Raw genomic sequence first — 23,099 nt, 5'->3', positions numbered from 1 at the left:
AAAAGGAAAAGGGAATAAGGGAAAAAAACAGAAACACAAACAATACAACCGCTCACCACCCGCCGACCAATGCTGCCCGTCCCCGAGCCACAATTGCTGCCTCCCTCCCCCAGCCAGCCCCTCCCAGGTAACATACTGGGCATGACGTTACATGATATGGGATATCCCTTTGGTCAGTTTGAATCTGCTCTCTTAGCTCTGCCCCCTCCCCTCCCGGCTTCTTGTGCACCCGGCAGAGCATGGGAAGCTAGAAGAGTCCTTGACTACCCAGCAACAACCAAAACATCGGTGTGTTATGAACATTGTTTTCATACTACGACCAAAGCACAGCACTATGCCAGCTGCAGTGAAGAAAATTAACTCTATCCCAGCTGAAACTGTTACACCTTTACATAATATCTTGATTTTGCAATAAGGAGCTACAGCAGAGCAACCAAGAAATTAAATATCAAACCAGAGTTTCGGAGTTTTAGAGTTTTTTCTTCCAAGTCACTGTAGAAATATTGTGGTAAAAGGCAAAATGGCAGCCTGTCCCAGAGAACCCACACATGGAAGGCCATGAAGAGAGAGATCTTTTCACTAAGACAAGCCATTAAAGTAATCTCACAAGTAATGTAGCATCTATTCAGGTTCACTGCCAAATTCACAGGGTTTAATATTTTTGTTTTATTAAGTAGCATCTTTCTGAGAAACTGTTTTGTAATATTTAGAGCAAAATCTCAAAGCTACATGTCCATATCCTATTAGTGGCTGTGGATTTATATTTGGTACTTAGCATTCTGCTTTGAATGTGTGACACTCTTATTTTCCTTCATTACTGCTGGTAGCATTAAGGACTACTAAGAATAGGCCAACAAAAGTTCTATGTGATGTAATATGAAGAAAAATTCCATGTTATATGACTTCATACAGCGGTTTTTAATTGCCTTCTTTTCTCCTTTTGAAGTATTTAACTTCTGGATATCCTGTAGATTTTATTTGAATTCTTAAAATACCCAACTGTTCTCTTTCTAGCAGGCTATGTAATCCAAAAGACTGTAAAAGTTTCTCTATGGCCATGCACATTAAGAGCCAGTCATGCTCCCACTGGATTCCTGTGAATTTGTCCTCATCTGTAAGCTAAGCCAAGTGAGATCTGGCCACTTTTCAGATGACAAAATTCTAAGAAATCTCACATTATTAGGTTGTTCTAGTTGTGACATTTCATCTTCTGGACTTCCAGGCCTTGAAAATAATTTGTTGTTTCCATCACTGAATTAGATATATTCCCTCCCAACAGCATGTTTAAGATTTCACAAACTAAGCAAAATAGCTTTTTCTTTATAGAAATCCCACTGGAAAAAAAAGTGAAAAAACCACAGATGTTTCATTAAGTGGACCATAACAAAGCTTCCTATTTGATTTTGTTCTCTAAGCACAATCATCCCTCAAACCATAAAAGTGTGCATTCCCCCAAATTAAGTTCTTTCCATTCTAAGTAAAACTCAAGACTAACAGATTAAGTCCCCAGCACAGCAACAAGCTCACCTCCCACTCTTTGATATCACCCTTGAATTCCTTAGGTACTGGGAGAGAAGCACAGAGACCTCTAGATTAGAATCTCCTATTGCTTTTTCCAATAGGATGTCAGCTTTGAGTTGCATACCCATGCACTGTGCCCTGGCTATGCTTGGGCAACTGTGTGGTCTAAACGAAATTGTGGGTTAATATTTCATTCATACAGCTGATGTATCCTTTTACCTGCTATCAGAGACAATTGACCTGGTGAAGATGGACTCAGTTAAAATGTTTGGTTGCAGCTTTGGGACTGGTGGTGTTAGGTTGGTGGGTGGTGAGCGGCTGTGTCACATGTTGTTTGTTCACCCCCCCTTCCCCTCCCCCCCTCGGGTTTCGCTTCTCTCTCGTTATTTTCCTTTTTGTTGCATTGTTGTTGTTATTATTGTTTTATTTTAAGTATTAAACTGTTCTTATCTCAACCCATGACCTTTCTCACTTTTACCCTTCTGATTTTCTCCCCCATCCCACTGGTGGGGGAGTGAGTGAGCGGCTGTGTGGGGCTGAGTTGCTGGCTCAACCACAACAGTCTTGCCATTTCATCCAAGTCATTTCAGGCTCTTTATTCCTCCTGGTTTGGTATTTGGGATCAGTCCTCAGCATAGAGGAAGGGAAAGGGTCCATCGTTTCTGAGTCCCTAAGCATTTTGTTGCTGTTCTTCCTCTGTGGTTCTTGCTCTCTGCTAACTACCTCAGGAGCCATTTCTACCAAGACAGTGAGACTAGCTTGTACTTTGTTATAACCCTCTGAAATCACCTTGGTCAGTGATTTTGATACTTTTAGTATCTCTCTGGATAATTTTCATTATTATTCTTTCATGCCACAGTAAAAAGTTATTTCTGGTGTTGTTAAGTGCCTTCAGGAAGCAGAGTTGTCAATCATGATTGTGACAGAATCATGGCACCAAATAGGGATGCCTTTACCTCTGTACGGATGCTTGTGGCCACTTTGGTTGTTTTTATGTTTGACCAACCAATTGCTTTCTTATTTGTCACGCTTAGGAAAAATGATCAAGCTAGATGAAGGCTAGGTGTTCGGAGGTCAATGTTAGCTAAAAACCCATGTTATTCACAAACCCATTTTCAGAAATACCCAAGTTCCGAAAAACTAAACTTTCCTAAAAGCTCACAATTCTCTCCAGTTTCCACAGTTCAATATCATGTTGAAAAAGATTAATTTCCCCCAAGATGTACACTTATCTATTAAATCAGCAGATATTTTACATATTCCTCTTCTTCGCTGAGGACGATTCTATAATGTTCTTCTTATTTCCTACTGGTCAAATAACACTTAAAAGGCCTTGATTTTCTTGCCACTGCATTTTAGACTTGCATGATATTTAATTTCCATTCAGAAACTGCAGGGTAATGTACTCCCTTGATGGATTCGGGCACTGTGTTATCCACATGATATTGGTTCACTATTTCCAATCTCTATATAGCTATTTTAACACAGGGTCCAGAAGAACACTGTGGTATTTATCTCAGTTGAATGCATGGGGTTGTATTCATCTGACCTAACTTGGACAACTGCAGTGTAGACACATACCACTGATCTATTCTCCCTAGTTCCCCTATATAATCTATAACTCCTCTCACCCTCTAGAGGACACCAAGAGTAAGTCAGATGAGTGTGTAAAGTTGTTGTGACTGACCTGGCTGGGTTTAGGAGTGCAGAGGTTTAGCAAGAAAGCAAATGACACTGTGGCTACAGCTGTATGAATGCTTTAAACAGAATTGTAGACGTGGTGATTGGAGGGCTCAAGCCCAACCTGCTGGATCAGGTCATCCATAGCTTTGTGTAGCCTGCTGTAGCCCTGGGACTAATACACACAAACTGGCCATACCATTAAGCTCTCTTAGTCTAGTCTCTTGGTCTCTGCAGCGTATCTCCATTTAGTGTGGTAAATCCCACTCAGAACCCTAGCACTGTATGTGCTTTCCCTTTGATAGAGTTAGAGCTGTTGTGTCTATGACACAGATGTACAGAACCATAAAGATAAGGACACTGCAGAACTACCAAACTCCTGTCTGGAAACCACCCCATGACCCCTGAGGTTCCACTCAGAAGCACCCAGGACAAACCTGCAACAGCCTCACGACTGCCACTGTCGTAAGGGCCCTCAGGCAAGAATGCGCTCAAGGACATAATCTTTGCAAGCTTGATGGGGAACGTCCTGGAGGGATGCAAACAACCTGGCAGCAGGTGCCAGTCCAAACCAAGGCAAAAGGAACTAAGGACATCTCCATCTAGATGAGAGTCAACACCAGTTGAAACCAACACACCTTGCAATATACTGTGACAAGATTACTTGATGGGCCAACTCATGACTATATGTGGAAGAAGGGACTTAAAATGCATGGGTAATTAAGATGCAAGTATTATAATTAGTTCCAGGAAATCTAATGCATATGTATATAACTGATATAACTGTATATACAGATATGTATATAACTGTATATAAGCTTTGTTCATCATGACTTGCGGGATGCATGTTAGAAGGAATGATCCCCTGTGCGTCCAGTGCTGCAATAAAGAATACCTGCTTAATAGTCATTCAGACTATTGAGTCCTGATTTCGGCTTTTCATGGCATCACCTTCTTCTCACTTTGGCAGTTTTTCAGCGTTGCTGGGGTTTTGTGGCATTCTTCACTGAGTAAGTGTGATTTAGCCACGAATTGTTGTCCTGGTTTCAGCTGGGGTAGAGTTAAATTTCTTTGTAATAGCTAGTATGGGGCTATGTTTTGGATTTGTGCTGGAAACAGTGGTGATAATGTGGAGATGTTTTAGTTGTTGCTAAGTAGCGCTTACACTGGTCAAGGACTTTTTCAGCTCCCAGTGCTCTGCCGGGTGCACAAGAAGCTGGGAGGGGACACAGCTGGGACAGCTGACCCCAACTGACCAAAGGGATATTCCATACCATATGATGTCATGCTCAGTATATAAAGCTGGGGGAAGAAGAAGGAAGGGGGAACATTTGGAGTAATGGCGTTTGTCTTCCCAAGTAACCATTATGCGTGATGGTGCCCTGCTTTCCTGGAGATGGCTGAACACCTGCCTGCCCATGGGAAGTAGCGAATGAATTCCTTGTTTTGCTTTGCTTCTGCATGCAGCTTTTGCTTTACCTATTAAACTGTCTTTATCTCAAACCATGAGTTGCCTCATTATTACTTTTCCGATTCTCTCCCCTGTCCCACCATGGGGGAGTGAGCGAGCGGCTGCGTGGTGCTTGGTTGCTGACTGGGGCTAAACCACGACAATTGTCAAGCATGCAGAGGTACCCAGTGCACAGTAGGGAGTGCAAATGGAGTGTGCTCTCTGCAAATGTTTTCACCAGGTTGTGAAATTAACGCTCTGAGGGCTCGGACACAGTTATTAGGAATGGCAGATATCTTCTGCCTTTGAGGTGCAGGGTGCAAACAGCAGGTCAGCCTTAGGTGGACCTGTGCACTGTCTTAGATTCCTAAATAAGATCTCAGTTTTGCAGTTAAAAACCCTACTGTCTACCTGAGAGGTCAATTGCACAGGTGGGATTTTAGATATGCAAATACCCATGGGTGAAATATGCAGCCCTCTTATCTGCTGTTTTGTTTCCAAACAAGCCCCAGAGCAGTGTTCCTTAGTATGTAAATCTGACTGATTTGAAGGTAAATGTAGGTTGAAGTTGGACCAGCCAAGTGTAAATCCCAGAATTACTGTCTTGCTGAGCAAGGCTCTCAAAGCTATTGGCAAATGTTTCCCTGGAGACAGCATGGTCTTATTGAGACAATGCTCAAACCCAACACAGAAAGAGGGAAAGCAAATATAAAATCATTCTACTCTGTTTAAGAATTCCAATGGCAGGATCACAGGACCCAGAAAAGTCTCCAGGAAACCCGGCCAGTTTGAATGTTCAAATCCAGCATTTCCAAACAGCTTCAGTTTTAGCTGAGAAAAGGTAACACAGGTCTATTCCAGTCCAAGTCCTGAAGACATTTCAGCTGTGGTGTTGTCCTCTGCTGACTTATTTAGCTGATAAGAGCTGAGTCACAGCAATCAGGAGACTGACACAGAAATGGGAGTGTTTGAGTGCAGACACACTCTCCATTTATTCCAGAGGTGTTTACCGTGTCCCACATCTGTGAGATGCAGAGCACTCACATCTCATGCAGGGAAATTCCTGAGTGCTTTTAAATTTGCACATTTGAGTAGAGCTTACAACATTACTTATATGCTTAAATTTAAATGCACCAGTAAGAAAGCTGATCCCACTAGAGAATTGAGCTCCCAGCCATTGAGATCTAACACAGAGAGTACATTTTTAAAACATAAAACCCTGCTACTTTTTCTCTTGCAAAATATTTATTCTTGCTTTTCCTAAGCTTTGTTTTTTCTCCAACATTTTTCAGATGTTGGTGTCAATGTCAATTTAAAATTATATTGTCTCAGAGTACAATATATTAAAATCTTCCTCTCCACACAAAACAAACAAATGAAAAGAGAAACAGAAAATCCTTTATCTGTTGCCTTTTTTTTCCAAAATAAATAGTTACCTATTTTTACAGTAACCACAAATCCTCATGAATGAGAAAAATTAAGAATATAAATTCTACTAACTAGTTCTTAGTAAAAAAAATTAATGTTATTGTAACCAGGGCGATGAAGTTAACCAAACATGGATGCTGCTATACCATCCAACTGAACATTAAGTCCGGGGACAATCAGTGGATTCTTTGATCTCTATTTTAGTCATTAGTTAATCATTAATGTGAATGAAACAATAGACAATGTGTTTCTGTCAGAACTCCTCCTTTCAGACTCAAACCCTAATTTTTAGGTCCCAAACCCTCACTCTTAGTGCTTAGGGTCCAAACCACGTGTAGCCTCAAAGCTACACATGGGAAGAGGAAGCAGGCAAAGTGCCTGCGGTGGGGAGGGCAGCAAGGATTGTGTATGCAGCATTTACCCTGTGGGAACTGCACATCCCCACTGCAACCCCTCTTGCGATACACTTTCTTTTACCGTAAGAGCCCTCCAAGGGATGTGCTTGGACACAGGCATTCAGGCCTCTGGCTCAGCGTTACCAAGCTGCAGCCTGCAGATAAGGCTGCAGCAGCTGTGGGGACATTCAGCATCTTTTCCACTCCCCATGCTAGACATCTGCGTGGCACAGGGGGAGGAGACACCACACACACACAGCCGTGCACACCCACCCAACTCACCCCTTTCTGGCTGTGATTTAGAAAGTCTCAAGTCTAGCACAGGCCAGAGTGGTGACACAGGCTGGGCAGGGATTTGGGCTGTAAGGGTGAGGCTTTGTACATCTTTGATTGTAAAGAGCTGGAAACATCCAGGGCTAGTGGAGGGCATTTCCACCATTAATTCAATGTCCCATGCCTTGTCAGGGAAAGGGAAAGTCTCTCCTTCCAGTGGGACTGAAGGTGAGCGAGAAACACCCTGCTGGCATTAGGAAAAGGGTGTCACAGCTGTCACCTGAATACACATAATGTTGCCTGTAACGGAGGCAAACACACAAGCCCCTTTGAAGGGAAACAAGGGGGTAGGAGGGACTGGCGTGCCTGACTGCAGGCATACCCATACACAGGGCAGTGGGAGGCACAGCCCAGCAGCCCAGCTCCTATTTCGCCCCGTGGAACCAGCAAACATCCTGGGCCACATGCCCCAAACCACCCGTGGGGTCCTGCTGACAGCAGAGCCCTCCGCCTGGTGCATCCGCCATCCCCTCTGCAGGGGCTGGGCTCCTGCAGGACTGCCAGGGCTCCGAGCAATGCACATGGCCGGGGGTGCCCTTGGGATGGAAGGGGGAACCCACATGGCCTCTGGATGGTGCACAGAGATGGTGGCATCGAGGAAGCCAAGGCTCGACTGGTGCTTCACATCAGGCGGAGGCCAGAGAGGACCTGCCCTTGGAGCTATTTGGCAGGTGCAGCCTGCAGGGACTGCACAGCACTGGGGCACCAGCATATCAGCATCCTCCATCTTCACACAAGCAATAGTGAACAGGGACGGGCTCAAGACACAGCTGCATCCCCAGACAACCCTCCTGCGCAGGACATGAGCCCCCACATCGGTCCCTGCAAGACACCAAGGCCCCTGTGCAAACTCTGCTTGCTGGCACTGCTGCAGCCTGTGTTTTGGTGCACTGCTTCTGTGAGAACATGCAAAGCTCAGAGATCTCAGAAACTAGCTTAACCATGGCAACCGGGCCCAAAACACCTTCAACCCTGGTGGCAGCCGTGCCACTGGGGACACAGATGGCCCCCCAGATATAACCTTCCTAGGGAGATGGAGCCCATGAGAGACCCGAGAGCTCTCCATGGACTACCAGGAACCAGCTCGTCCCTGGCCATGCAGTGATTCACCCATGCAGCTGGGAACAGACCCCGGGGGCCTCTTGGCTCAGCCCACTGGACCCTGCTGCTCTTGATGCATGCGAGTGTTGCAACAGGGATATCCAGGTAACGCAACAGTGCCCAGAGTGGTATTGAGTAACGAGCAGACTGCTGGGAGAACGGAGAGCACACAGCGCTCTGACCAAGACAGCAGCCCAGCATCAATGAGCCCAAGGGAAAGGCTGAGAGGAGCAACTTGAGACGGGATCTGGGGACAAACACAAGCTCATGGGAATGTCCTAGACCTTGAAAACCAACATAAAAGCATCTGGGGAGACTGGACATCCTCCCAGCCTCTGCTGGATGGGGAAGCAGACATAGCTACCACTGCGGGTCAGCTCTGCCCAGGCACTGTGGCTACATGCAAGCCCCTTTGCTCTAGTTTGTTACTCTTGCAGACAGGATGGGGCAAACACTAAACACCCTTTGAGCACTTACACACTGGACATGGGCTTCTGCAGCATCAAGCACCAGGGTCAAAGCTCGGAGACTCAATAAATAGCAGAGTGAATTTGTTTCTGAAGACAAGGCTGATGAGGCTGCCAACAGCCAGACTTGCAGAAGGACAGGATCAGGAAAAGAGAAGCCATGAGAATAAAAGGCTGGCAAAGAAACAGAAAATACTGGGAGCAAGTAATTCTTTCCAGACAGTCCTTTGGGCTCATCTCAGTCTCCATCTGCTCAGGATGGTCAGGCAGCTGGAGCCCTTAAAAAGGCTACTGGTGACTTGCCCTGCAATCGCCACTGTCTCTGGGACAGACACTACAGGGAAGATAAACCTGGAGCACTTCCAGCTGGAGGGCTGGGGGCCAGTGTCATCCCCAGCCTCCCGACAACGTGAACACCCCCCGACAGATCACAGCTCTGCACTGCTAGCAGAGCAGGGTGGATGGTTTATCGCCCTGTGCTTTACTGCCAATGGGCTTTTTGTGCTTGTGCAGGAAGGGAATAACACAGTCCTCTGGAGAGATGGCTAAGATAGGTGGGGGCAAAGAAATGAGCTGGGCAATGCTAAGGTAGTGCCTCTGTCCCCCAGCACTAATACCGTACAGATGAGAGACAAACCAAGCCAGGAGAAGGGGATGGACACAGCAATCCCCCAAGCCCTCCATTCACCTGCAAGCCGTTCAATCCAACAGGCCATGAGCTGCTGCATTGCCAAGCACCCCGAGAACTGCAGAACAATGCAAGTAGGGGGGGACCTCGGGGGGTTTTGGTCCAGTCCTGCTCAGAGCGGGGCCAACCTCAAGTGGGTTGCTCAGGACCTGCCCCTGGAGGTCTCCAAATGTGGAGACTGACCCCCCTTCTCTGGACCCTGCTCCAGAGTCTAACCACCCTTGTGGGGAAATACTTTTCCTAACATCTAATTGGAGTTTCCCTTGTGTGCCATTGTCTCTCATCCTGTCCCTGGGCACCTCCCAGGAGAGCCTGGCTCCAGCTTCTTTACAAACCTGCATCAGGCAGCTGCTGGCAGCAGTGAGGGCCCCCTTCACTGACTTCCCTTTCCCAGGCTATACAAACCCACCGCTCTCAGCCGCTGCCCCTGACATGCTGCAGCACACCAGCAGCCCCACAGCAGGGCCAGAGCTCCAGGGCATCTCTGGAGAGTGCTGGAGCTCATTAGTCTCCATCCTGCCCAGCCAAGGGTGCCACCAGGGAGGACAGGAGGTACCTGCGGCCAGCCCCGAGCAGCAGACACCTGCACACCTTGGGGTTGTTGAAAAAAACAAACCAAAAAACTCACCACAACAGTGAGACCAGTGGGGGCTGTTTTCGTTCAAGTATTTAATCCTTGCTCTGGTTGGTAGCGAAACCAAGTACCTACTTTGGTGCCTGATGCAACATACCTAGGTTATCCCGAGACAGGAGTCCCAAGTACCTGCTCCAAGAAGTTTGGCCCTAAATAGAGAGAGCTTTGGATTCACTGCTGTGGCACTGAGAAAGGATGTGAACACCTCTTGCCTTCAGCAAGTAGGAAATGTCCCAAAGCATCTATTTTTACCAGGGTGAAGTTGAGTTGCCACGTTACAGTTGAAACAAGGTGTAATTAGCAATTTATTGAAAAGATACAAGAAAAGAGATCATACAAAGGAGAGTCCTTGCTGCTCTCACTTTCCTGATTCTTATCTCTCACTTCCTATTTCTGGCTTTTTATTTTGGACTTTGCAGCTCAGCTTCCTTTTGGTGTTTCCCTTTGAATCTTTGCTTCTTGTATAGCATTGCGCTTATGGCTTTTTATAAAGGAAGCCTGGGAAAAGGTTGGGTTGTTCAGGAATGTACGGTAACATATTTTTAGTTTAGGGACCGCCTCTTGGAAATTAGCAACAAAGGTCATGCATTAAACCTTTTTCTACATTTAAAGAGATATTAATGCTTCCTGCTTATCCCGACTTTACATGTTCAAAAGACTGGATAACTTCAGTGGTCAGACTGCTGAAGTTCAGAATTGAAGTGAATTATACTCTCTCTATCTAAAGAGTAAAATGAGCAAAGCTTTGGAGTATTGGCCTAATGAATAGACTGCTCCTGTGTATCAGCACAGATTAATCATATATCATGAGGTATGTCATTTCATGGTGATCTTTAACAGGTGGGGTCAAACTTTTCAGAGAGCAGAAATACAACCTCAAGAGCCCACCACAAGCTGCTTTTGTTTGAGAAATGGATTATTTGCAAAAGCGCTAGAAAAACTGTGCTCTGAAGCATTCAGCTGGAAACACAATTCACAGCTCACTGATACTAAAGCAGTGATTGCTCATTTTCATGTAAAGCATTGAACCTAAGGGTTGAAAGCTTTTCTGCTTCCAGAAGTGTGCTGGTTTTGGCTGAGAAGGGGTTAATTCTCCTCACTGTGGGGGTCGGCTGCCTTTCCAGCTTCCCGCGCTCTGCCGCGTGGCGGGGGGGGTGGTGGGTGGGTGGGAGGGGCAGGGCTATGGTGGGGGCGGCTGACCCCGACTGGCCAATGGCAGGTTCATGCCATACCATGTGACACCATGGCCAGTATATGGAGGGGGGGCAGTGGCAGCGCGGAAACGGCGCAGCGTCGAGCGGCTACGTCGCGTGCGGTTTGTTCCCCTTCCCCCCGGGCTTTGCGCCTCTCATTGTTCTCCTTTGCATTGCATTTCTGTTGTTGTTTCTTTTAATTTGAATTATTAAACTGTTCTTATCCCAACCCACGAGCGTTACCCTTCTGATTCCCTCCCCATCTACCGGTGGGGGAGTGAGCGAGCGGCTGTGTGGGGCTGAGCTGCCGCTAAACCACGACAAGAAGGAATGCCAAACGTTATATATATGGTGATGTAATTATGATGTAAACTGACACCAAGACAATTTATACTGTAAATTAAAAAAAAAAAATTAGCTCTGATCTGATCCAGAAAGCCTTTCACGTTTAAAACATGTTTATACCAGAAGTTAAATAATGGTGCCAAATTTTCTGCTCTTGATAGCTGGAGAAGCTTCATTAAATCCTGTTGCACCAGTTTTCAAGGGAGAGCTTAGTTCAGGTCTTTACAGGATCAAGTTGTTCATTGGAAAGAAAAGCTTAATAGATTCAACAGGTAAACCAACAAAGAAACATTAAAACCAGAGGGAGTGAACATCGGATTTATTTCATTACTTAATCAGTGGACAGTGTGGAAGATTATAGCATCATTATTTCCTCTATGATACTCATGTATAAACCAGACCTCTATCTGTTCATATTGTTTTCTTCCATTACACGTATTTTTTTAAACCACTGTAATAATTTACTTTGGCTTCTAGCTCCAAGCACAGAATATAGTTTCCATTTTATTCAAAAAAATATTGGCTAGTTGCTGGGGGAGTGTGCCGACTTCTTTTCCTCACCACATCTATGTGTAATTTTTTTATTTATCATCTCCCTAGGACATATCCCCTGTGAGAAACCCAAACATGAAATGCAGCCCTTTCAGATCTTGTTTGGTGTTTTATATAAGGAGCATTTGCTAAATATAATTACAGAACAGGATTTTACCAGCTGGTGTTTAATACCAGGCATAAATGCCTAAATGCCTGCATGGATGGGTCTGAAAACTCTCCTGTAATCTCCTTTTGTAACCAGGGTGTCGTGGCGTAGCCGGCAACTCAGCCCCACACAGTCGCTCGCTCACTCCCCCACCGGTAGATGGGGGAGAGAATCAGAAGGGTAACGCTCGTGGGTTGGGATAAGAACAGTTTAATAGTTAAAATTAAAAAAAAACCCAACAACAACAAAAATACAATGGAAAGGAAAACAATGAGAGGCGCGAAACCCACGGGGGGGGAAGGGATGGGGGAACGAACCGCCGAAACAAACCCCACGCGACGCAGCCGCCCGCCGACCCGACGCCGTGCCGCCCATGAGCCACAAACTGCCCCCCCTTAACGTACTGGTCGTGGTGTCACATGGTATGGAACGAACCTGCCATCGGCCAGTCGGGGCAGAGCTTGGGAAGCTGGAAAAGTACCCGACCCCCCACAGTGAAGAGAATTAATCCCTTCTCAGCCAAAACCAGAACACAGGATGATGGAATTAACCAACCATGGATGTTGCTATACTCCTTGTACAGCCCGATACAACTGGACGTTAAGTTCGGGGACATGGAGTACACAAATCAGTGTATCTGTTGATCTGTATTTTAGTCTGTAGGTAATCATTAATGTGAACAAAACAATAGACAATGTGCTTCTGTCAGAAAAAGATGACAAAATGTGGTTTCATGTAGCGGACTGAGAAAACTGGCCAGGACTGCCAATATTAAGAGCCAAGTAGGTAAAAGGTAATTCCGGCAGGGGGAGATCGCGACCACCGACTCACGGACCACCGACCCAAGTAATACCACTGTGCTGGTTTTGGCTGAGAAGGGGTTAATTCTCCTCACTGTGGGGGTCGGCTACCTTTCCAGCTTCCCGCGCTCTGCCGCGTGGCGTGGGGGGGGGCTGGGAGGGGCGGGGCCGTGGTGGGGGCGGCTGACCCCGACTGGCCAATGGCAGGTTCATTCCATACCATGTGACACCATGGCCAGTATATGGAGGGGGGGCAGTGGCAGCGCGGGAGCGGCGCGTGCGGTTCGTTCCGGCGGTTCGTTCCCCCTTTCCCCTCCCTTCCCCCTCCCCTGGGGCTTTGCGCCTCTCGTTGTTCTCCTTTACATTGCATTTCTGTTGTTGTTTCTTTTAATTTTAATTATTAAACTGTTCTTATCCCAACCCACGAGCGTTACTCTTCTGATTCCCTCCCCCATCTACCGGTGGGGGAGTGAGCGAGTGGCTGTGTGGGGCTGAGCTGCCGCTAAACCCTGACAACCACCTACTCAAAAGAGAACAATGGAAGAGGACAACTGAACCTGCGCAGTAATCTACATGTGGAACGAGCAAGTTTGTACCAATCAGTAGAAAGGACAATAATGAATATGTATGAATAGGTACATTTTTGATCTATAAATCGTATGGGAAAGGTGTGTAAGGCATGCACGTTAGGAGCACTGATCCCCCGTGCATCCGGCGCCGTGAATAAAGAATGCCTGCTCTTTAATACTAAATTGGTGTTAAAGAGCTGTTTCTGATTTTACCGCATTTTTCAGTAACAAAGCGAGCAAGTTTGTGCCAATCACCAAAGAGAATAATATTGAACATGTATGGATAAAATTAATATGTATATTTTTGGTCTATATAAATCACATGGGAAAGGCAAAGGATGCACGTTAGGAGGAGCGATCCCCTGTGCATCCAGCGCCGTGAATAAAGAATGCCTGCCTTTTAACACTACGTTGGTGTTACAAAGTTTAATCCCAATTTCGGTGACTGAGTGAGCAAGCAGGTATGAATTTAAGGGCAGGTGTGAATTAACTTAAGGAAGACTTAAGAGAGGAACTTAAGGGACAGCCTTTCTGCTCTTCATTGCTCGAGACCTGTAGTCCTGGTTTTGGCTGGGACAGAGTTAATTTTCTTCACTGTAGCTGGTATAGTGCTGTGTTTTGGATTTGGTATGACAATAGTGTTAACGGCACATTGATGTTTTAGTTGTTGTTAAGTAGCAGCTAAGTGTTGCTAAATAGTGCTTACACTAGTCAAGGACTTTTCCAGTTTTCCATGCTCTGCTGGGGGCACAAGAAGCCAGATGGGGAGGGGGCACAGCCAAGGCAGCTGATCCAAGCTGGTCAAAAGGATATTCCATATCATATGAGATCATGCCCAGTATATAAAGCTGGGGGAAGAAGGGGAGAGGAGGGGAAGGGAAAGGAAAAATTGAATGTTTGGAGTGATGGCGTTTGTCTTCCCAAGTAACAATTACGCTTGATGGAGCCCTGCTTTCCTGGAGATGGCTGAACACCTGCCTGCCCCTGGGAAGGAGTGAATGAATTTCTTGGTTTGCTTTGCTTGCATGTGCAGCGTTTGCTTTTCCTTTTCATTATATTGTTATTATTACTATTACTGTTTTGCTTTACCTATTAAACTGTTCTTAACCCACAAGTTTGCTCACTTTTACCCTTCTGATTCTCTCCCCCATCCCATTGGGGGGGGTACTGTGGTGGTGAGCAAGCGGCTGTGTGGTGCTTAGTTGCTGACTGCGTAACCAGGGTGATGAAGTTAACCAAACATGGATGCTGCTATACCATCCAACTGAACATTAAGTCTGGGGACAATCAGTGTATTCTTTAATCTGTATTTTAGATATTAGTTAATCCTTAATGCAATAGATGTGTGCCGTGGTTTAGCCGGCAGCTCAGCCCCACACAGTCGCTCGCTCACTCCCCCACCGGTAGATGGGGGAGAGAATCAGAAGGGTAACGCTCGTGGGTTGGGATAAGAACAGTTTAATAATTAAAATTAAAAGAAACAACAGTAGAAATGCAATGTAAAGGAGAACAACGAGAGGCAAAAAACCCCGGGGGAGGGGGGGAACGAACCGCCGGAACGAACCGCACGCGCTGCAGCCATTCACCACCCGCCGACCCGACGCCGCGCCGCCCCCGCGCTGCCACTGCCCCCCCTCAATATACTGGTCATGGTGTCACGTGGTATGGAATGAACCTGCCATTGGCCAGTCGGGGTCAGCCGTCCCCACCATGGCCCTGCCCCTCCCAGCCCCCCGCCACGCGGCAGAGCGCGGGAAGCTGGAAAGGTAGCCGACCCCCACAGTGAGGAGAATTAACCCCTTCTCAGCCAAAACCAGCACATTCTCCACCCCTTATTCCATACCATTTACACCATGCCCAGGTCCCATACCATCCAATACAATCTTACCAACCACCACCCCTCCCCTTCCCATCCTTTAACATAATACACAGACATCATTCCCTTAGTTCATGGACCTTCCCTTTAAAATGTCCATTAAAATGTCCATTGAGTTCACCCAGTCCATGACTCTGGGCTCCATCTGCCGTATCAGTCTTTCAGGGTGGGAGAGATGGTGTGTGGCGTTGGGTTGCTGCATACCGAGTCAGTCATCGTTCCATCCCTGCTGCACGGCTTGTTTCACAGTTTATCTTCCATGGGTTGGGAGGCTCGTACTCTGATATCATTGATACAACACAGAGGTGACACACAATATTATATAGCAGTTTGCATTGTGCCATTAAGTTCATTGACTGTTTTTGCCCAAAATCAAATCCCCTTGAGGCACACATCGGATTTCTCCATCCTCCCGCATCACCCACCAAGTGCACCCAGGTCCTCGAGCAAAAGCAATCCCACAAATGGGTTTGCCTTTGCCGGAGGCAGGAAGAACCCAGACTGTTTTGCCCAGCATATTTTTTACGTGCACTACAGGGACTCTATCCCCTTCCACAGTATGTAGGATTTCTGACTGGGCAGGGCCAGCTCGGTTGGCAGATCCCCTCGTGTTGACTAACCACATGGCTTTTGCTAAATGTGTATCCCAGTGCTTGAATGTTCCACCCCCCCATTGCTCTCAGTGTAATTTTTTGACAGTCCATTGTACCGTTCAATTTTCCCAGAGGCTGGTGCGTGATAGGGGATGTGATACACCCACTCAAGGCCATGCTCTTTGGCCCAGGCGTCTATGAGGTTGTTTCGGAAATGAGTCCCCTTGTCTGAATCAATCCTCTCTGGGGTGCCCTGTCGCCACAGGACTTGTTTTTCGAGACCCAGGATAGTGTTCTGGGCAGTGGCGTGGGGGACAGGATATGTTTCCAGCCAGCCAGTCGTTGTTTCTACCATTGTAAGCACATGGCGCTTGCCTTGGCGGGTCTGTGGGAGTGTGATACAGTCAATTTGCCAGGCCTGCCCATATTTATATTTCAGCCATCATCCCCCATACCACAGAGGCTTTACCCGCTTCGCTTGCTTGATTGCAGCGCATGTGTCACATTCATGGATAACCTGTGCAATAATATCCATGGTCAAGTCCACCCCTCGATCACGAGCCCACCTGTATGTTGCATCTCTCCCTTGATGGCCTGAGGTGTCATGGGCCCATCGAGCCAGAAATAGTTCACCCTTATGTTGCCAGTCCAGATCCACCTCAGCCACTTCAATCTTGGCAGCCTGATCTACCTGCTGGTTGTTTCGATGTTCTTCAGTGGCCCGACTCTTGGGGACGTGAGCATCCACATGACGTACCTTTACAACCAGTTTCTCTACCCGGGCAGCAATGTCTTGCCACAATGTGGCAGCCCAGATGGGTTTGCCTCTGCGCTGCCAATTGCTTTGATTCCACTGCTGTAGCCAGCCCCACAGGGCATTTGCCACCATCCAGGAGTCAGTAGAGGGATAGAGCACTGGCCACTTTTCCCGTTCAGCGATGTCTAAGGCCAGCTGGATGGCCTTTACCTCTGCAAACTGGCTCAATTCACCTTCTCCTTCAGCAGTTTCTGCGACTTGTCCTGTAGGACTCCATACAGCAGCCTTCCATCTCCGGTGCTTTCCCACAAGGCGACAGGACCCATCAGTGAACAGGGCATATTGCTTCTCATTTTCTGGCAGTTTGTTATACAGTGGGGCTTCTTCAGCACGTGTCACCTCCTCCTCTGGTGATATTCCAAAGTCTTTGCCTTCTGGCCAGTCCATAATCACTTCCAAGACTCCTGGGCGACTGGGGTTTCCTACTCGAGCCCGCTGGGTGATCAGTGCAACCCATTTACTCCATGTAGCATCAGTTGCATGGTGTGTGGAGGGGACCCGCCCTTTGAACATCCAGACCAGCACTGGCAGTCGGGGTGCCAGGAGCAACTGTGCCTCAGTACCAAGCACTTCTGAAGCAGCTCGGACCCCTTCATATGCTGCCAATATCTCTTTTTCAGTTGGAGTATAGCGGGCTTCGGACCCTCTGTATCCCCGACTCCAAAACCCTAGGGGTCGACCCCGGGTCTCCTCATGTGCTTTCTGCCAGAGGCTCCAGGTAGGGCCATTCTCCCCGGCTGCAGTGTAGAGCACGTTTTTTACATCTTGTCCTGCCCGGACTGGCCCAAGAGCTACTGCATGAACTATTTCTCATTTAATCTGTTCAAAGGCTTGTCGTTGCTCAGGGCCCCATTTGAAATCATTCTTTTTCCAGGTCACTTGATAGAGAGGGCTTACGATCAGACTGTAGTGTGGAATATGCATTCTCCAAAAACCCACAATGCCCAAAAACGCTTGTGTTTCCTTTTTGCTGGTTGGTGGAGACATGGCTGGTATTTTGTTGATCACATCCATTGGGATCTGACGACGTCCATCTTGCCATTTGATTCCTAAGAACTGGATTTCTCATGCGGATCCATTCACCTTACTTTGTTTTATGGCAAAACCAGCTTTCAGAAGGATTTGGACTATTTTCTCTCCTTTCTCAAAAATGTCTTCTGCTGTGTTGCCCCACACAATGATGTCATCAATGTATTGAAGGTGTTCTGGAGCTTCTCCCTGTTCCAGTACAGCCTGAATCAGTCCACGGCAAATGGTAGGACTGTGTTTCCACCCCTGGGGCAGTCGATTCCAGGTGTACTGGACGCCCCTCCAAGTGAAAACAAACTGTGGCCTGCACTCTGCTGCCAGAGGGATTGAGAAGAATGCATTAGCAATATCATTTGTGACATACCACTTGGCCGCCTTTGACTCCAGTTCGTATTGAAGGTCTAGCATGTCTGGCACAGCAGCAGTCAGTGGTGGAGTGACTTCATTCAGGCCACGGTAGTCTACTGTTAGTCTCCACTCTTCATTAGACTTCCGCACTGGCCATATGGGACTGTTAAAGGGTGAGGGGGTCTTACTGATCACTCTTTGGCTCTCCAGTTGACCAACTGCTCATGGATGGGAATCAGGGAGTCTCTGTTGGTGCGATATTGCCGCCGGTGCACTGTTGTGGTGGCCATTGGCACCTGTTGTTCTTCGACCTTCAGCAACCCCACAACAGAAGGGTCCTTCAAGAGACCGGGCAAGGTAGACAGCTGTTTAATTTTCGCCGTCTCCAAGGCGGCTACACCAAAAGCCCACTTGTAACCTTTTGGGTCCTTGAAATACTCTCTCCTGAGGTAGTCTATGCCAAGGATGCACGGAGCCTCTGGGCCAGTCACAGTGGGGTGCTTTTGCCACTCATTCCCGGTGAGGCTCACTTCGGCCTCCAATACAGTCAGCTCTTGGGATCCCCCTGTCACTCCAGCAATGCTGATGGGTTCTGCCCCTATATAGTTTGATGGCATTAGGGTGCACTGTGCGCCGGTGTCCACTAAAGCTTTATACTCCTGTGGGTCGGACGTGCCAGGCCATCGGATCCACACAGTCCAGTAAACCCGGTTATCCCTTTCCTCCACCCAGCTGGAGGCAGGGCCCCTGTAGTCCTGATCATGGCAGTCACAACTCACTTCCTGTAAATGTGAATCAGGAGTCCCTCTATTACACTTAGAAATAAAATCTGCGCTTCTACTCCTCTGTCTGGGGACTTCCTCACTGGAAACTGGAGCAGCAGCTTTCCTGGAAGAGCCTCCCTGAGTGACTGTTCTTCCTTGCAGTTCATGTACTCGTGCATGTAGGGTCAAGGTAGGCTTGCCATCCCACCTCCTCATGTCCTCTCCGTGGTCACGCAGGTAGAACCATAGGGTGGCCCGTGGTGTGTATCCCCTTCTTTGAGCCAGAGGACGCTTATTCCTAACAGCTAAGACACTACTCTGTCGAGGTGGGGAGTAGGACAGATCTTCTTTGAGTTGCTGGACCTCTTGGGATAGTTTCTCCACAGCAGAGACGAGCGAGGAAGAGAGATTTGTTTAGTAATCCCAGAGTCTATCAATCACCTCTGCCACCGTTGGTGTCTCGTCATCTTTCCAGGACATTACTGCCAATGAGTTTGCATGCGAAGATGGTGTGCTCCGTACAAACTTCCGCCACATGGGTCGTGTGCACTCGGCTTCATCTGGATCTTTGGATGACCGTTGATCGTCCAGGTCACTATCAATCACCTCAAGCACAGCTAATTCCCTTAGATACTGGATGCCTTTCTCCATAGTTGTCCATTTTCCCAGGTGATATCTAAGATCTTCTTTAAAGGGATACCTTTCCTTCACTCCAGACAGGAGTCGCCTCCAGAGGCTGAGGGCTTGTGTTTTTTTCCTAGTTGCTTTGTCAATGCCCCCTTCCCCAGAAAGGGATCCCAATTGTTTGGCTTCTTTTCCCTCTAGTTCCAGGCTACTGGCCCCATTATCCCAGCATCGGAGCAGCCAGGTGACAATGTGCTCACCTGAATGATGGCTATAATCTTTTCGCATATCTCGCAACTCGCTTAAGGACAGGGATCGGGTGGTCTCTATTTCATTTATTACTTCTCCCTCCTCTCCCCGCGATGGCCCTGGTTCTTCATCATCCCATTTGTCATGGTTTTAGATGGGATAGAGTTAATTTTCTTTACTCTAGCTGGTATAGTGCTGTGCTTTGAACTTAGCATGGGAAAAAAAATTTTGAGATAACACACAGATGTTTTGGCTGTTGCTGGGTAGCGCTTGTACTAGTCAAGGACATGTCCAGCCTCCCATGCTCTGCAGGGTGCACAAGAAGCTGGGAGGGGAGGGGGCACAGCTAAGAGAGCGGATTCAAACTGACCAAAGGGATATTCCATATCATGTAATGTCATGCCCAGTATGTTACCTGGGAGGGGCTGGCCAGGGGAGGAGGGAGCAATCGCGGCTCAGGGACGGGCAGCGTCGGTCGGCGGGTGGTTAGCGGTTGTATCGTTTGTGTTTCCATGGTTTTTTTTCCTGTTTTCCCTTTCCCTTCCTTTTCCCTTTTATTATATTAACATTATTGTCATTATTATCATAATAATTTATCATTATCATTTTATTGTAATCATTAAACTGCGCTTATCTCAACCCACAAGTTCTTTTGTTCGCCCAATTCTCTTCCCCATCCCACAGGGGTGGGGGGGGTGAGCGAGCGGCTGCGTGGTGTTCAGTTGCCAGCTGAGGCTGAACCACGACACCATTCTAAACGAGTTGATGTCCGCTTCCAATATTTCGTCTTGTGTATGGGGGCAACTGATACTGGTACGGGTCGATTCTCTGACGCAGCTCCAGTACTTGTTGTGGGGGTTTGAGTGGCTGCAGTGCCTGTTGTCAGGGCTGGATTGTCTACAGTGCCAGTCACTTTGCCTTTCAATCCAGAGGCCTTCACTTCCCCTTGGGGGCACTGAATACTCTTGAGCAGGGCTCGGTATGCATGGGCCAGGCCCCAGCACGTTGCAGTTATCTGTGTCTCTCTGGAGTTCCCAGCGTAACAACATACTTCCTCCAAATATTCTACTAGCTTTTCAGGATTCTGCACTTGTTCGGGGGTGAAACTCCAAAACACTGGGGGTGCCCACTGCCCTAGGTATTTGCCCATGCTATCCCACATGCCCTGCCACTTGTAACTATCAAGCCTTGGGGCAGATTTCTGGGTGATATTCTTAAGTTGATTAGTCAAAACCAAAACAACATGCCCAAAAACTAACAATAAGTGCACCTTAACCACCCAAGGATGTTCAAGATACAAAAACGTTGTTGTAACAAAGGCACAGACATCATAGAACAAAGTTGCAAAGGTACTATTCTGTATTTCCTCCATATAAAATCTCTCAGAGGAGGAGGTATAATTGCTAATTGCCTCAACAAGGTGGTATCCAAAGTACAGTAATGGTTTCAGCAAAAACCCCAAATACCAGATAAAGCTAAAAATCAGTGTTTGTATAACAAATCTTGTAGGCAAAATGTTATTAATCACAGCAGACTAAACAAACCAACACCAATCTTTAACACCAACTGCAAAAAGGACAACATGGTGCTGTGACCAGCAGCTGTTGTTATCTCCAACCCTTGAGCCCCATGTTGGGCGCCAAAAAGACTGTCGTCGTTTAGCCGGCAGCTCAGCCCCACACAGTCGCTCGCTCACTCCCCCACCGGTAGATGGGGGAGAGAATCAGAAGGGTAACGCTCGTGGGTTGAGATAAGAACAGTTTAATAATTAAAATTAAAAGAAACAACAACAGAAATGCAATGTAAAGGAGAACAACGAGAGGCAAAAAACCCCGGGGGAGGGGGGAAGGGAGGGGAGGGGAACGAACTGCCGAAACAAACGGCACGCAATGCAGCAGGTCAACACCCACTGACCCACTGCTGCACCGCCCCCAAGCCGCCAACTGTGCCACCTTCATATACTGGTCATGGTGTCACATGGTATGGAATGAACCTGCCATTGGCCAGTCGGGGTCAGCCGCCCCCACCACGGCCCTGCCCCTCCCAGCCCCCCCGCCACGCGGCAGAGCGCGGGAAGCTGGAAAGGTAGCCGACCCCCACAGTGAGGAGAATTAACCCCTTCTCAGGCAAAACCAGCACACACCAGCTCAGCCCCACACAGTCATTCAATCACTCCCCCACCGGTGGGATAGGCAAGAAAATCAGAAGGGTAACACTAGTGGGTTGAGATAAGAACAGTTTAATAATTAAAATAAAAATAAGCAACAACAGTAATGCAATGGAAAGAAAAACGAGAGGCACAAAACCCGGGGTGGGGGGGAAGGGAGGGGAATGAACCACCGAAACAAACCACACACAATACAACCACTCAGCACCCACCGACCCGATGCCTCAGCTACCCGAGTCACAAACTGCCCCCCTTAATATACTGGTCACGGTGTCACATGGTATGGAATGAATATCCCATTGGGCAGTTGGGGTCAGCTGCCCCGGCCGTGGCCCTGCCCCTCCCAGCCTCCCGCCAACGCGGCAGAGCGCAGGAAACTGGTACCAGACCACCACAGTGAAGAGAGTTAACCCCTTCTTAGTCAAAACCAGCATAAGTGACCTTCCCCAGGCCTCGCTGCGCTGGAGGAAGAGAGGAAAGCTGTGCCTGGCATAAATCTGGACCCAGGTGCTGGGAGACCCTGGCAAAACCACAGGCCCCCTCCTGCCCTCTGACCGTCAAGGGAGGCCTGGGAGCTTGGCAGGAGCAGGGCAGAGAACAGGAGGAGCTCTTGCTGGGTTTCCCTCCACATGCAGAGCCCTTTAAGTCCTAACTTAGAGCACCAGCACAGGCTGAAACACTGGCAAAATCACTATCACTTGGGCTTAGGAGGGGCCAAATCCTTGGCTTGGGCACGTGGAGCCCCACGTGCTGTGTCCAGGGAATGGTACCTGTGCTGCTCAGCTGAGCTGGTGAGGACCTGGACCTGGCTTTATCCCATCCAGGTGGCCAGAAGCAGGGCTCCAATGATGCCTGGCTCAGGGGGAGGAGAAGTTAGAGGTGACCAGGTGCTGTTTCCCCATCCCTGCTGTGGGTGCAGGAGTCCCTGGTCCCCATGTTGCTCTCTGGCTCTATAGGGGCAGGGTGGGCTCCTGCTGGGTGCTGTAAGAGGCTGAGCCCTGCTGCAAGCTGGCTCAGCTCTCAGCGGGGAGGAGCTGCCCTGGGAGGCAAAGCTAAACACAGCCAAGAGAAACCCCAAAAGCTAGGGGAAGGGGGAAGGGAACCTCCCCTGACCATGGTGCCTTGCAAAAGTGTGAGGAGCAGTGCTGTGCTCCAGCTGCTCCTCATCCCAGGCTGCCAGCACAGCCCTCCAGGAGGATGTACAAGGAGGTCCCAAGGTGTATTTGGAGACGCTTCTGGGGTAGGCTGGGGAATCCTGGCATTTCCCAGCACAATGCTTTGGGCGACAGTATCTGGGTTGGCAAAATGAGGTGCAGCCCCTTGTGCTA

The sequence above is a fragment of the Phalacrocorax aristotelis genome, chromosome W, assembly GCF_949628215.1.
Source record: "Phalacrocorax aristotelis chromosome W, bGulAri2.1, whole genome shotgun sequence".
Classification (NCBI taxonomy): domain Eukaryota; kingdom Metazoa; phylum Chordata; class Aves; order Suliformes; family Phalacrocoracidae; genus Phalacrocorax; species Phalacrocorax aristotelis.
The sequence above is the reverse complement of the archived record's forward strand: the minus strand, read 5'-3'. Positions refer to the sequence as shown.